A 13,073-nucleotide genomic window follows, 5' to 3' on the forward strand; every position below is an offset into this window, starting at 1 on the left:
AACGTTAGTTAAAATTAAAGATGAATGAGGCGAATAAGTGCGTTTTGTGTTCTGAACCTTTGAGTGGCGAAACTGCCATCGTGACAAGAGGGATTAAAACATTAATCGAATGCAGTTTGAAAAGGAAGGATCAATTACATCTAAAACTACAGGATGTCGCAAGTATTTCAGTTCATACTTTCTGTAGGAAAAATTATACGCGTCCCTCGAGCATTGAGGCTCATCTAAAAGCCACTTCCACTGAGACATCTGGAAATGAGTTAACTGATAATGCAGTGAGACTACGATCATCTCTCGAACAATTTGACTTTAAGACCAACTGTTTATTTTGTGGAAAGATTTTACTCCGTGAAAGGCAAGAAAAACAGGAAATACGGTATCGCATACCAGTTTCAGAAGTGACAACCCTAGAGATAGCTGACGCTATAAAGAAACGCGCTCTTGAACGAAACGATGAACTTGGGGAAATTGTTAATGCGCGTGTAAATTCAGTGGTTGATTTAGTTGCCGCAGAAGCAAAGTACCATAGACCATGCAAACTCAAATTTTTCTTGCATGAAGAATCATCAGGAAATATAGGACGACCTGAAAACCCAGAACTAGGGGAAGCATTTTCCAAATTATGTTCCTACTTGGAAAATAATGACGAATGTCAATATTCCTTGGATGATTTAGAAGAAAAATTTAAGGCATTTTCGCCTTCAAAATGCATGTACACCACCAAACATTTAAAAAACAAGCTAAAAGAAAGATACGGCGATAATATTACGTTGACTGATATGAAGGGGGCAACCTGCGTCGTTTCCTTTAAAGATTCAATTGGAAAAATTCTACACGAGAACTGGTACAGCAACAAGAAACAAACGCAGAGAGAAGAACAACTGAGAATTATAGAAGCAGCAGCCGACATAATTAGACAAGATATAAGATCTGAAATATACGATACAAATTTGTATTCCAATTATGAGACTGATATAAATGTTGATGAAATACACATTCCAGAGGCGTTACAAGTTTTCATTGACCGAGTAACTAAGATGAGAAATGATTCTGGATCTTATAAGAGACAACGACATGCAATAATGGAGTGTATAATATCGATATGCAGGCCTAGGTCGTTTGTACCAAAGCTGCTAACTGCAGTTGGAGTGTATATTCACAGAAAATACGAATCAAGGTCCTGAATAGATATGCTACATAGCTTGGGCCTTTCAGTTAGCTACAAAGAAGTAATCCGGTTCGAAGAATGTGCTTTAGTTCATCCATCCACAATGGAACACCCAGATTCCTTCATACAGTTTTCATTTGACAATGCAGACTTCAACATCAGGACTTTAACTGGTCATGGCACATTTCACAGCATGGGAGGGATCAAATGTAGTACTCCAGAAAATAGAGAACTGGGAGCATCTGTTGGAATTCCGCGTCGCAAAGACTTAAGAACTCAAGACGTGCTTTCTCGCGGGGACGTACCGATTATAGTTTACCAAAAACCCAGTACTTCTGGGATGAAACATATAGATATTCAAGATTTGAACTACCTTATCAATGACAGAAAGTTAAAAATAAAGTATTTTCTGGAACTCGATACCATGTGGATTTCAACTTATTGCCTCAACGCGGATCCAAGCCCCAGCTGGAATGGTTATATGCAGGTAGCGACGAAAGCTGAGCCGTATGATAAGAGCCTGATCAACGTTCTACCATTTATATATTTGGATCCCAGCAATTTAACCACTATCTTCACCGCTCTTTTGTATGCCAAAAACGAATGCGAGAAACATAAGCAATCTATTTGCTTAGTCACATTTGATCAGCCTCTGTACTGGAAAGCTCGGGAAATGGTTGAAGTTTCAGAATCGGATGAAATTTTATCAAATATCATTGTAAGACTGGGTGGATTTCACCTTCTTATGTCATTTCTTGGATCAATTGGCTATATTATGGCCGGATCGGGCTTAGAAGATATCTGGGAAACAGTCTATGCCAAAGCATCTGTAGTCCATATGATATCAGGGAAAGCTTTTTCACTGTCACTAAGAGCGCACTTTTTAACCCAAGAAGCCTTAGCCTACGAGTTACTAAAGGAGAGCCGTGATGCTAATGAACCAGCTTTTGAGAGTTTAAAAAAAATTCATAAAGATGTATTTAACGGAGACACGTCAGTGGACCAAGCGCTTAAAGAAGATTGTGTCCAGATAATTGGGCATATAATGGCAGGAAAGTTGACAAACGCAGAATACAAGAACGCAACAGGAAAGCTTTGGGTGCAATATTACAGACCGGTGGAACTGTTACGTCTTTACATTCGAGCCGAGAGAACTGGAGATTGGTATCTTCATTTGTATTGCATCAAAGAAATGCTACCATATTTTCATGCGGCAGGCCATTTAAACTATGCAAAAAGTGCTCATTTGTACATTCAAGACATGGTCTGTCTTGAAAAGAAGATGCCTGAAAGTGAATTCAAGTTACTCGTAGAAAAACGATACTTCACTATTAGACGATCAGATCGCTTTTGGTCAGGAATATGGTCGGACATGACCATTGAACAGGTGCTCATGAGGGCCATCAAAACCTCCGGGGGCCTGACGAGAGGTCGTGGTATAACAGAGAGTACCTTGGCTAGATGGGTACTCACTTTGCCAGCTTGCACAAGGGTATGCGATGCCTTGGAAAGATATTGTCAAGTTGGTTTTGAAACTTCCGAGCAGCATGTCGAACTGAGAAACTCTAGAATTACGAAAGACGATGCTGACTTCAAAACATTTAAGAAGTGGATTGACACACACCCTCCTTTTTCCATTCTATCCGATACTCTAATGTCGCTAGCAACGGGTGTTGAAGCAACTGAGGTGGTGAACTGTTATCTAGCAAAAGAACTCGGACTGAGATCCATTTCAGAGATGGTTGGAATGTCTTTTGCGGATGTAAAACTGAAAAGGTCGAATAAGGTTAAAACTTTGGCTTTACAAATTAACTCTGTAAAAATTCGAAATGAAGACGTCGCGGTGAATCCAGAGCAGTTTTTCAATCGAATAATGTGTGTCATCAATAATAAGCCAAATAATCTGGAAAATTACATGTCTTACGAGCTTTCAACGAAGCCAACTGCTATTTTTGATGATATATCAATGCGCAAGACTAAGAAATCAGCCTTGCTGGAAATTCTAGAGCCTCTTTCAATACCCAACGAGTCCTTACCTTCAAGCCCGAAATTCGTAGTTGATGGTGGGTATTTGCTACATAAAGTTGTTTGGCCGAGACCTGCAACGTACACCGAAATTTGTGACGCCTACTTGTCGTATGTATTTAGCCATTTTGGTAGTGCTGCTACAGTAGTTTTTGATGGATACGATACAACAACAAGCACGAAGGTGGTTGAACAGAGCAGGAGAAGTTTCAGAAATGTATCAACTGATATTGTTATTCAAGCCAACGCTTTCGTTACTGTGGGCCAACAAAACTTTTTAGCCAATAAGAAAAACAAGGCCAGATTTATTGATGTTTTATCAATGCACCTTAGGAATTCTGGAATTAATGTTCTACAAGCGAAAGCGGATGCGGACACATTAATTGCAAACACCGCACTAGAGCTAGCTAAAGCAACAAATACCGTCACAGTTGTTGCAAATGACACTGATATATTAGTAATTTTAGTGACGCTTTGCCAAACCTCTATTTATCTTCATACACCAGGCGTGGGAAGCAAGCCAGATAAGATTTTAAATGCCAGATCAATTCAAAACAACTTAGGTGAAATGGCGGATTCCTTAATGGTGCTGCACGCATTATCTGGATGTGACACAACATCGGCGTTTTTTAAAAAGGGAAAGAAAACCGCATTCAAACTAACCAAGAATGACGAAGAGTTAAGGAAGAAACTGAAAATATTTACAAAAGACAGGGCTTCTCCAGAGGAGCTCGCGGAAGCGGGAGAGTCATTTATATTGGCTCTGTATGGACAAAAAGCATCGAAATCCTTAGATGAAGCGAGATACTATTCTTATAACCAAATTGTTGCCAATCAGTCGCTATCTGCAAAGTTTTCTTTAGCAGATCTTCCGCCAACTACAGGTGGATATTTTTAGTTAACTTTGTTTGAATGTATGAAATTTTTTTAAAATAAACTCTGAATTTAAATTCATCCTAACCTATGCATAGATTCAACAATGGCTAGGAAAAGACTTAACGCCAACAGAATGGGGGTGGCAACAATCTAGTACGGGTCTTAGTCCCATTCCATTTCTGAAACCTTGCGCTCCTGACGATCTATTGGAAATAATTAGTTGCAAGTGCAAAGCGGGATGTACTGTCTGGAAGATGTACGTGTAAAACTTATGGCTTGTTTTGTTCCGCTGTGTGCTATTATTGTAGAGGAAAGATTGAAGATATCTCCCACGAAGAAGTTTAGGGTCTGCAAACGATTCAGTAAATATCGATATATATATAATACATGTTAAAATGGAAATTGTAGTTCACTGAGTCAAAACTAATGTAAATATTCATCATAAAAAATTAAAAATGCAGTTAACATTTATTAATTGTGGAAGGCAACAATCTAAAAAAATATTTCCCATGAAAAACGTGAAAACTTTAAATTATTAATTTAATTAATAATTTAAATTAATATTAAATTAAGGGCTACAAATTAAAATTGGCTACATTATACTCCTCATAAGACATCGTTTGAAGCAAACGTCATGCAAATCGGTCTATTAGATCTCGAGATATGGAAACATCCGGTATGGCGGCCATTTTCCAATATGGCGGCGAAAGCCGGCACCGGAGGCTTGGGGACTTTTGGGACGTTAATAAGGACCATAAGCTCTTTCGATTCTGAAATTTTCAGCTTGGTCATATTTAGTTCCTTTCAAATTCATATCTACCCTGTACTATAGCCCCGCAAATGGGGCACGACTGTTGAGAACTAGTTCCTGTAACTATGCTTAAGACTTTGCCATCGATTACTGTAAAAGATAAGTCATAGCCAACGGTCACCCTCTTATTCTGATTTGTGTATAGTTCTGCTGGTAGTAGGTTTTTGATTTCCTGGTCCACACTTTCTTTTTCGTGTCTTATGACATCGGCTGTTTCCTTGCAAAACTTAAGTCGCAATGGTCGGCAATAACGAATTGATTGTGGAGTTTGGTTATTCCACAAAGCATAGCCTTTGTCCGATTTCAGCTGAAGTGGGATTACTGTTGTTGCAAATAAGCTTTCATCGGCATCTCTCTCAGCAGCTGTTCCAGTAAACTTTTGTTTGTACTGCGACTGTCCAGTACTTCCATCAAATCCCCATGAAAGATACAATGTTAACCGCGATTCTTCACTCTTTAAGAGGCTAAAATACTGATTTAAAACTTCAGATTGTAATTCGAAGATACGAGACATTGTGTGGTTCAGTAGATTTTGAAGTGGTATTACCGCAGATATATCAGAAACCTCTACTGGTTCGTCGGGTCTAGACTGTTGTTTTACCTTAAGAACTTCGTGATAAGGTGGGTATAGATCAATTCCACGGACCTTTGCACCTTCCCTTAAGTGCTTATAGGTTTGAACCGTAAGACCTTCATCTATAATCAGAGCAAGAGCCTCCTGTGGGGAATATCTTTGGAAATTCGACTTGGACGCTTCTTCTATAGTTTTAATAATAGTTTTGGGCCGTGACGGGCTTTTAAGAGCGTAATCAAGTAAGTTGGACAACTCTTTGTCTCCATTGCGAGCAGCTGTCAATTGTGCGGCTTTAAACACCTTCCTTAACGAATGCTGTGACATGGTATTGGCTAAATCAGATGCTTGCCGTTGTTGTGACCGAAGACATACATCTGTCCATGCTTTTGATGGACGCCCTACATCTAATGTACTTGAACTTTCAGACGCACTCCGTTCTTCCGTAATTGCAACGGTTCCTCGTCTTAAAATCTTTTTGATTGTGAAAGGGTTATTTAACCATTTCATGTTTCTTTCCAGGAATCTCTTCTTAACACGTCTACTATTGCTGTATTTTGTTTTAAAAGTGCTTTTCAAATTCCTGACACTTTGAATTATGGACTTCTTTTCACCTTCATTAAGATCTTCTCTTAAGGTTGCATTTAAGATCTCCAAACAATCGCTTATTTCTTTTTGTTGCTCTTGTTTCTTCAGAAAAACGTCAACCAGATCTCGATTAGTTACAACATAAGATTCATTTAAAGGTACATGAGGTTTCTCTCTAGTTTCCTCTATTTCACCATAATCACAAACCCTATATTCTTGGTGGGTCTCAGTCAAAGCTGCCTTCTTACAAGGATTATCATCCGCCATAATACTATAAAATCACGCTAAATCTTCACAACTTTTGCCTTTTTTATATCAATTTCTATTAATATTTCAAGGGTAATTACAGCCTGTCAAACTATTGCAACAGAGGAATAATTACAAGCAGAGGAAAAATATTGGACTAAAATATAACAAGAAATTACTTATATTCCTCTATTAACAGACGACACTAAGGGTCACTCATTGTTAGGGTGAAAAGTAGTATTTTTCCCCCTGAAGTATAGGGTAGGAATAAAACAAGGTGATCAAAACCGAGCAACTAATAGAACAATTAAAGCATTTTTCTTTAATTGGTAAAATTGTGTTTATCTTTCGAATCGAAAGCGATAGCGGTGTTTGGTAAATTGCAAATTATTCTCCAAATAATTCTTAAGCGAATACAGTTAAAACATTTTGCAACCAGTTGCACCATTTTGGGAGAAACGGTCTTCAAAATCGTATATTTTCCCTTAAAATCTGTTTTTAATCTTCGATTCTGTCAAAACTGTGACCATGACACTTATCAAAATTTAAAATAGCCAATAACACGGATAATCACATGCTTAGGAAAAAGAATTTATTCAAATTTCCTTAAGGCTTATGATCGGCCCCCTGGTGGCAGATACCGACATTAAATGTATATTTTCAGATTCTACGTTGGAATATATACAGGAATATATATATATGTTTAGTATTTCAGGTAAAATTAATTTTGTCGTCAAAACGCTGGTTTTAGAACACTGTGCAGTCTGCACACCTGGCTTCTACACCACCACCTTCTGGTCATTGTTTTTGTCCATCCCACATGGACACCAGTAGTCTGCACACCTGGCTTCTACTCCATCATCATCCTTAAGGTTAAGACATACGCGGCGATCGGCCAGGGTTACGAGAAACGTCCGGCCTCCCAATGGCGGGGCTTCCACCAAAGGTTCACGCAATTGCGCTGTTCTTATCCATAGCTGCGATTCGAAATCCTTATATACTACCTATTTGACTAAGGTGAAGCAACCGGCGTATGCTTCATTTTAAACGCCAATATTAGTCAAGTCTCTCAAGAATGTTTAATTGTTCTTTATCAAGACGATGTAACGCTCAATAAGGCGAACAACTAACGAAGAAAATATTTAATATTAATTATATTTATTTTAATATTTAAGATAATCTTGTTTCTCAACTCAAAATTAATACGGAAAGAGTTAAAAAGCAGTCTATTTTTTCTGTCTGTGTGTGTCTGTCCGTTGTCACACTAGTGCGCCGAGTTAGCAGTTCGCTTTGTTTTGATGTGTTAAGAAATCCTACAGAACCTTAATATTCACTTTTTCCATAATATAAAGTGAATATGTGGAAATCTTTTTCGTAATTACGATGCATTTAATACTTTTGTAGCTTTAAAGCTCTATTTCATTTTGATATTCCAAGGATGTTTTTTAATATTGTTATTTGAAATGGATGTTTATATATTACTTAAGCTATACTACATCTGTTTATAGTATAATCCTTTCTATAGTCATTTCAAGAAGAACGCAACGATGCTGGTCAATTGATTTGTTATTTGTCAATAGGCCTAGTGAACCTAAAAGTAAACGCTTGGGTTTGGTTTTCGTTTCTGTAATGCAGAGACATTAACGGTTCAGAGTGAGCCGAAAGTTAATACACTTTTAAATAATTAGGCTTAGATTATATAATCATGGTGGATACCTGGGCCGCGTTCAGCAGAGCTCAGCGCTGTTAGCAGTGTCCTACAGGACGGGATTTTGTTTTAGAATTCGATGTCACGGTGCTCAGCGCTGAGCCAGCGCGGTCTTCAAAGAAAATAGTCGGGTTTTTGGAAAACGTGACGTAAAACGCGTAGTTCTCAGCTTGGCGAAAAAACATGGAGGAATTAATACAAATAGGTCTTGCTGATTCTGATGGGACTATAGCTATTTAATTGGCGTGAAACCAGTTGATCACGCGAGAATTTTAAGATACATGTTACTTTCTAATTTTAATTATAAAAGTTGTTGTTATCTATCTCTTTGAATATGTTATCATACAATTTTTGTTAAGCCTTGGCACCTTGCACGCTTTATTGCGCTAGCGTCATTTTTAAAACACCGATGACCGGAGAAAAGCTATGACGACAGATCTCACCGGTAAACGTTTCGTAATCGAATTATAGCTTCGTGTTTTCATGCTTTTTATGGTACGCATTTACTTTCAGTGTGTGTAGCCACAAATAAGCTTTGGTGTTATGTAACGTTAACAGTCATGTTGACAAACTAAGAAAATCGTTGAGGTGAAACGAGAGGATAGTGTTTACATGGCAACCCTGTTGTGAATATAGCTTTGAACATAGAGGGTATACAGTTGAGGAGTAGAAAATTGGGCCTTTACAAAAACGTAAAGGTAATATCCCTCCAAAGTTTTAGCTCTTCATTTCCCGTTTTTCCCCCATCGGATGAATTTAATGTGTACAAGTATATCCTTATTGGATGTAAAATGTCGTCTGATTTACAGTATATTTGCTATGCTTTGTATACTGCTTTAATATTTCATAAATTTTAACTTCAGTATTTGTTCTTAAAAAAAGAAACATTTCCATATCTGGGTAAGTAAGTTTGTAAGTAGTCCTCCTCGGAGAGGTAATATTTTGGTTTTCCCAACTTGTATTTAACACGTTTAAAAAACTATTTTGACAGCAGACGGTAATAAAAAAGTTCTTCAAGTGATTAATAGGTGGCGCCACCCGTATTTGATAAAGATTCATGCTCGACAAAAAGTGTTTCGCGAATCGTCAATCTCGAGATCCCACGTTGTGACTCTAGGTTTATATATATTCTATCTCACTGGAGGGGACTAGCCCCCCAAAAACCAGTTTTTCCGCTTTTGCATCCCCATCAAAGCACGCTGTCGGGATATTTCGCGCGTTCGCGTATCTGCTCTCGTAATGTACGGCCGTACGATACTTTTCTCATTCAATGTTAACGCCTTATCAATAAATAATAATTTTCTATCAACCCTCAACCGTAATTTCTTCCTGACTGAAACGTCAAAAGATCAGACGACCAAAGAAAGCTAATACGTATGTCACGGAGGGGTTCTAATTTCGGCGTGTCTGTATGTCTGTCTGTTGTTACACCCTAGTGGACCGCATTCGCAGATGGCAAATCGGAGCAAATGTGTTCTCAATTTCCGGACCACATTTACAGTTCCCGGAAACTTGGAAAATTGTATTCCACTTACAATGGGTATTACTCCAATGTCTGTCTATCACCACCATCCTCTGGTCTTTTGTCCAACTCACACGGACAACAGTCTGTACACACTGGCTTCTAATCACCACCATCCTCTGCTCTTTGTCCATCCCACGTGGACGCCAGTCTGTACACACTGGCTTCCACACCACCATCTTCTGGGCTTTGTCCATCCCACATTAGAGACGAGTCGGGCCCCCGATTTGATCTGGCTTTTTCGACCCGACCCGACCCGAACTCGTTTCGGGTCGGGTAGGGCAAAATTAATTTAAAATTTTTTCCGGGTCGGCTCGGATAGGGTTTAAAATCGGGCCGGATCGGGTCGGGTTCACTTTCTATTGGGCCGGGCCCGGGTCGGGTTTCTATTAACTTCAAAATAATAGGCAGGGTCGGGTCGGGCTTTTTATAGACCCGTGGTCCAACCCGACAATTTAAAGTTGGAAGAAATACAACTCAAGTCTCACAAGTTTCGGGCGAGACAGTGGGAGGAGGAGGGCGCAACGCGCTAGTTGCTAAGCGCAATATACGAGAATACTCAGGGCCGGAAATAAGCACAGGACACTGGACATTGTCCAATAAAATTTTAAAATGTCCTATAATTTTTCTAAAAACTAAGGGGGTCACTGGACGGTTGACCAGTAAATATTTCTCAAGTTTTGATAGCTTGGCTATGAAGATGCGACACAATTTTTGCACACTCCAGTGGACAATGTCCTATAAATTTTCCAATCAAAGAGGGGGTCAGTGGACACATGTCCTATAAGAAATATTCCTTATTTCCGGCCCTGAGAATACTCCGTTCCATAAAAGGGGTAGGAAAACAGTAACAGTTGACAAAGACTAAGTATATTTTTCTTTAGTGGACAAGCATGGTCTTACTATTTTGTGCTTTTTTTAAAAAATGTACAGCTTGGCAACCCTGTTATTGTACGGCGTTTCGGTTATCGGTTTCGCGGCTAGGGTCCGGCTACTTTTATGATTCTTTCTCTCGTCTCGGTTGATTCGGCAAGCTTCGTTTATTTCCGGCCCTGGTGAAAAGGCCTCGTATGCATAAATAGTTTGCAGCAAACTGCATTTAGTGGCCGCCCCAAAGCCGCAGATCACGTTTTGGAGCAGACGCCGCATTCACCACTACTTCCTTTTTCCCACGTGACCTAAGCTCTCCGGACTCAATTTGGCCATGGAAGAAAGTATGGAAGGCCGACTCAGCCCTTTTTTTGAAAGGTGACCGGTAGCCCTGCATACTACAGCGCCCCTAGCTGTCATACTGAAAACAAACATGGCGGCGTCCTTATTTAATGTATTTTCTTTTGGTGAAAAGGTTGGGTTTATTAACGGGATGGCGGGGAATTTGAAATTTTAAAAATTCCGCCTTTTTTGACAGCCTGGAAACTGTCGCTTTCAGTATGGCGGACAGAGGGCAAACCCGTCGCTATTTTTAAACCACCTTTCACAGCTCAAAGGGGAGTCGGCCTTCCATACTTTCTTCCATGATTTGGCTATACGGGATTTACGAGAGGTATTTCTGTGGGCGCTGCCATAACCTGTCGGCGGCCTTTAGTTAGTGGCTGACATTCCCTGTCGTCGAACGCGCTCCGTAGCCTTGGCAGAACAATTCTCCGAAAAGGGGGCGGTAACCTCGTAAGTCCCGTATAGCTCCAGCGCGTCACATCCGCCGGACGGTGTCGCACATATTTGGTGGCCGCCTTTTTGGCCAAATTGGCTATCCATAATACGTAGTATCAGAAGGGGATAATAGAAGAAGGATGACACTCTGTATCCTCCCTATGCTTTAGTAATGTAACGTCATTCTTCCCAGGCTCCCCCTTTTAGTTTGCTTTCCCGCTTATCAAACTACAAATGGGCATCGCACCGTAAGGTGAATTCAATAGTTGTTTGCCACTAAATCCCCAGCAATCATCCTACAAACCTCGTCTGGACGTGGGACAAAATGCACAAGCGCGTCTTGCCAAATATTTAAGGGCTAATAGAGTAATGATGAGGGAACTATTTATCGCGTATGTGATTCGGTTTAGTAACCTTGCTCTAAATGTTCCGATGTTGGGAAGAGTGGCGTTACACTCACCCAGCTTTGTGGTACACTTCTCTCGAAGAGAAGTATTATATACTTCTGGTAGTATTTATATAAATCCATAATTAAATATACCTTATCAATTACAAATGACTCACTCTAATCAAAAATAATCGAAATCAAAATACAGGTTTTAACGGGGAAAAATCATGAAAACGGTCAATATCCTTCAAATTATGCACATAGATTCTAATTGAACTCCTCTTTCGAACGATCCCGATCACCTTAATTGCAACTAAGGCATACCAATTGAATTTAACTGACCCCCCTCCGATTTAATTTTTAAACTGGTCCACGCAATTTTTAAACTGGTCATTTGCCCTGTACCACCGCCTTATTTCCCACGCTCCCGTTCGCCCTATTCGAACTGGGGGGAGACGGTGGGACGGCATAAACCTTAGGTGCCGCCTGGAAATAGTAACAATGGGATCGTAGTACGTGACACCCCCCCAAGTTTTACCGCTGTTCTGGTAGCCATATTAGGTGGTCTCAGCTTCATTCCTGCCTTAATCTTTGTGAAATCGTGAAATCACGCAATCTTTGGCAAAATCGCGAAATCTTTCTCGTAATCATTGGCAAAATCACGAAATCTTTCTCGTAATCATTGGCAAAATCACGAAATCTTTCTCGTAATCATTGGCAAAATCACGAAATCTTTCTCGTAATCATTGGCAAAATCACGAAATCTCGTACGTTTTTGGGAATGTCGGACCCTGGGATGGGGCGCTCCACTTCTAAGACTTCTGAGAAATGCTCTTTGCTTAATAACCAACTTTTTTGGCTTCTCTTAGGGCGTTGTATCTCTAGATATCTAGTGATATGTCTAACACAAGACTTCTCACGGCGCTGTTTCTAGATATCTTTTTGATATGTCTAATACCAGAAGTGAGATGAGACTAGAAGTGAAGGGCTCTAGTATTGGTAATAGATCCTGGCATTAGTGAACAAATTTGAGGATTTTACGCCGCTTCAATCGCGCCAACGCTAGAGAGAAAAAATTGGTAGAGTTCCAAAAAAATTTCCTACCCCCTTCCCCTCAACCTAAAGCGGCGAAACACGGACGCGGGTGCTTGAATCTAGTTCGGCGGTGTACATCCGCGAGCGTCTCACGTTTTGGAGGGGAAATTCTGAAACCGCCACTAGAGGGCCAACCGTTGGTGTGTTATCAAGAATATTCACTTTCGCCGAGTGAAGAATTTGGTTAGCTCAGTACTTCTAGTCTCATCTCACTTCTGCTAATACAAGGTCTCTTAAGGGGCTCTAATATATTCAAAAGGCTCCCGACGAGCCAAAAACATAATATTGAAGAAGTTTCAACATATATAGATCTTTCATTCTTAATACAAGCAAGGGTTATATGATTCATTTCAGCTCATATGAAAGAAATAGCGGAGTATGATGTTGCCCCATGAATTGACTATTTTTTTCAGAATGTTCCAAGG

At 39.8% G+C, this 13,073-nt stretch overlaps 1 long non-coding RNA gene across 1 annotated transcript in view; it reads left to right on the top strand.

Annotated features, from left to right (window-relative positions):
- LOC149679196 (uncharacterized) overlaps positions 1 to 13,064 on the top strand; it is a 39,921-nt gene extending 26,857 nt beyond the window's left edge. Inside the window, exon 3 of the long non-coding RNA XR_016365705.1 lies at positions 13,003 to 13,064. This is a non-coding gene — a long non-coding RNA (uncharacterized LOC149679196). The remainder of the gene's footprint in view (positions 1 to 13,002) is intronic.
- The last annotated feature ends 9 nt before the right edge of the window (positions 13,065 to 13,073 follow it).

This window comes from Phalangium opilio, unplaced genomic scaffold (assembly GCF_054372755.1).
Source record: "Phalangium opilio isolate 3A_F unplaced genomic scaffold, DU_Popi_V2 ptg000041l_1, whole genome shotgun sequence".
Classification (NCBI taxonomy): domain Eukaryota; kingdom Metazoa; phylum Arthropoda; class Arachnida; order Opiliones; family Phalangiidae; genus Phalangium; species Phalangium opilio.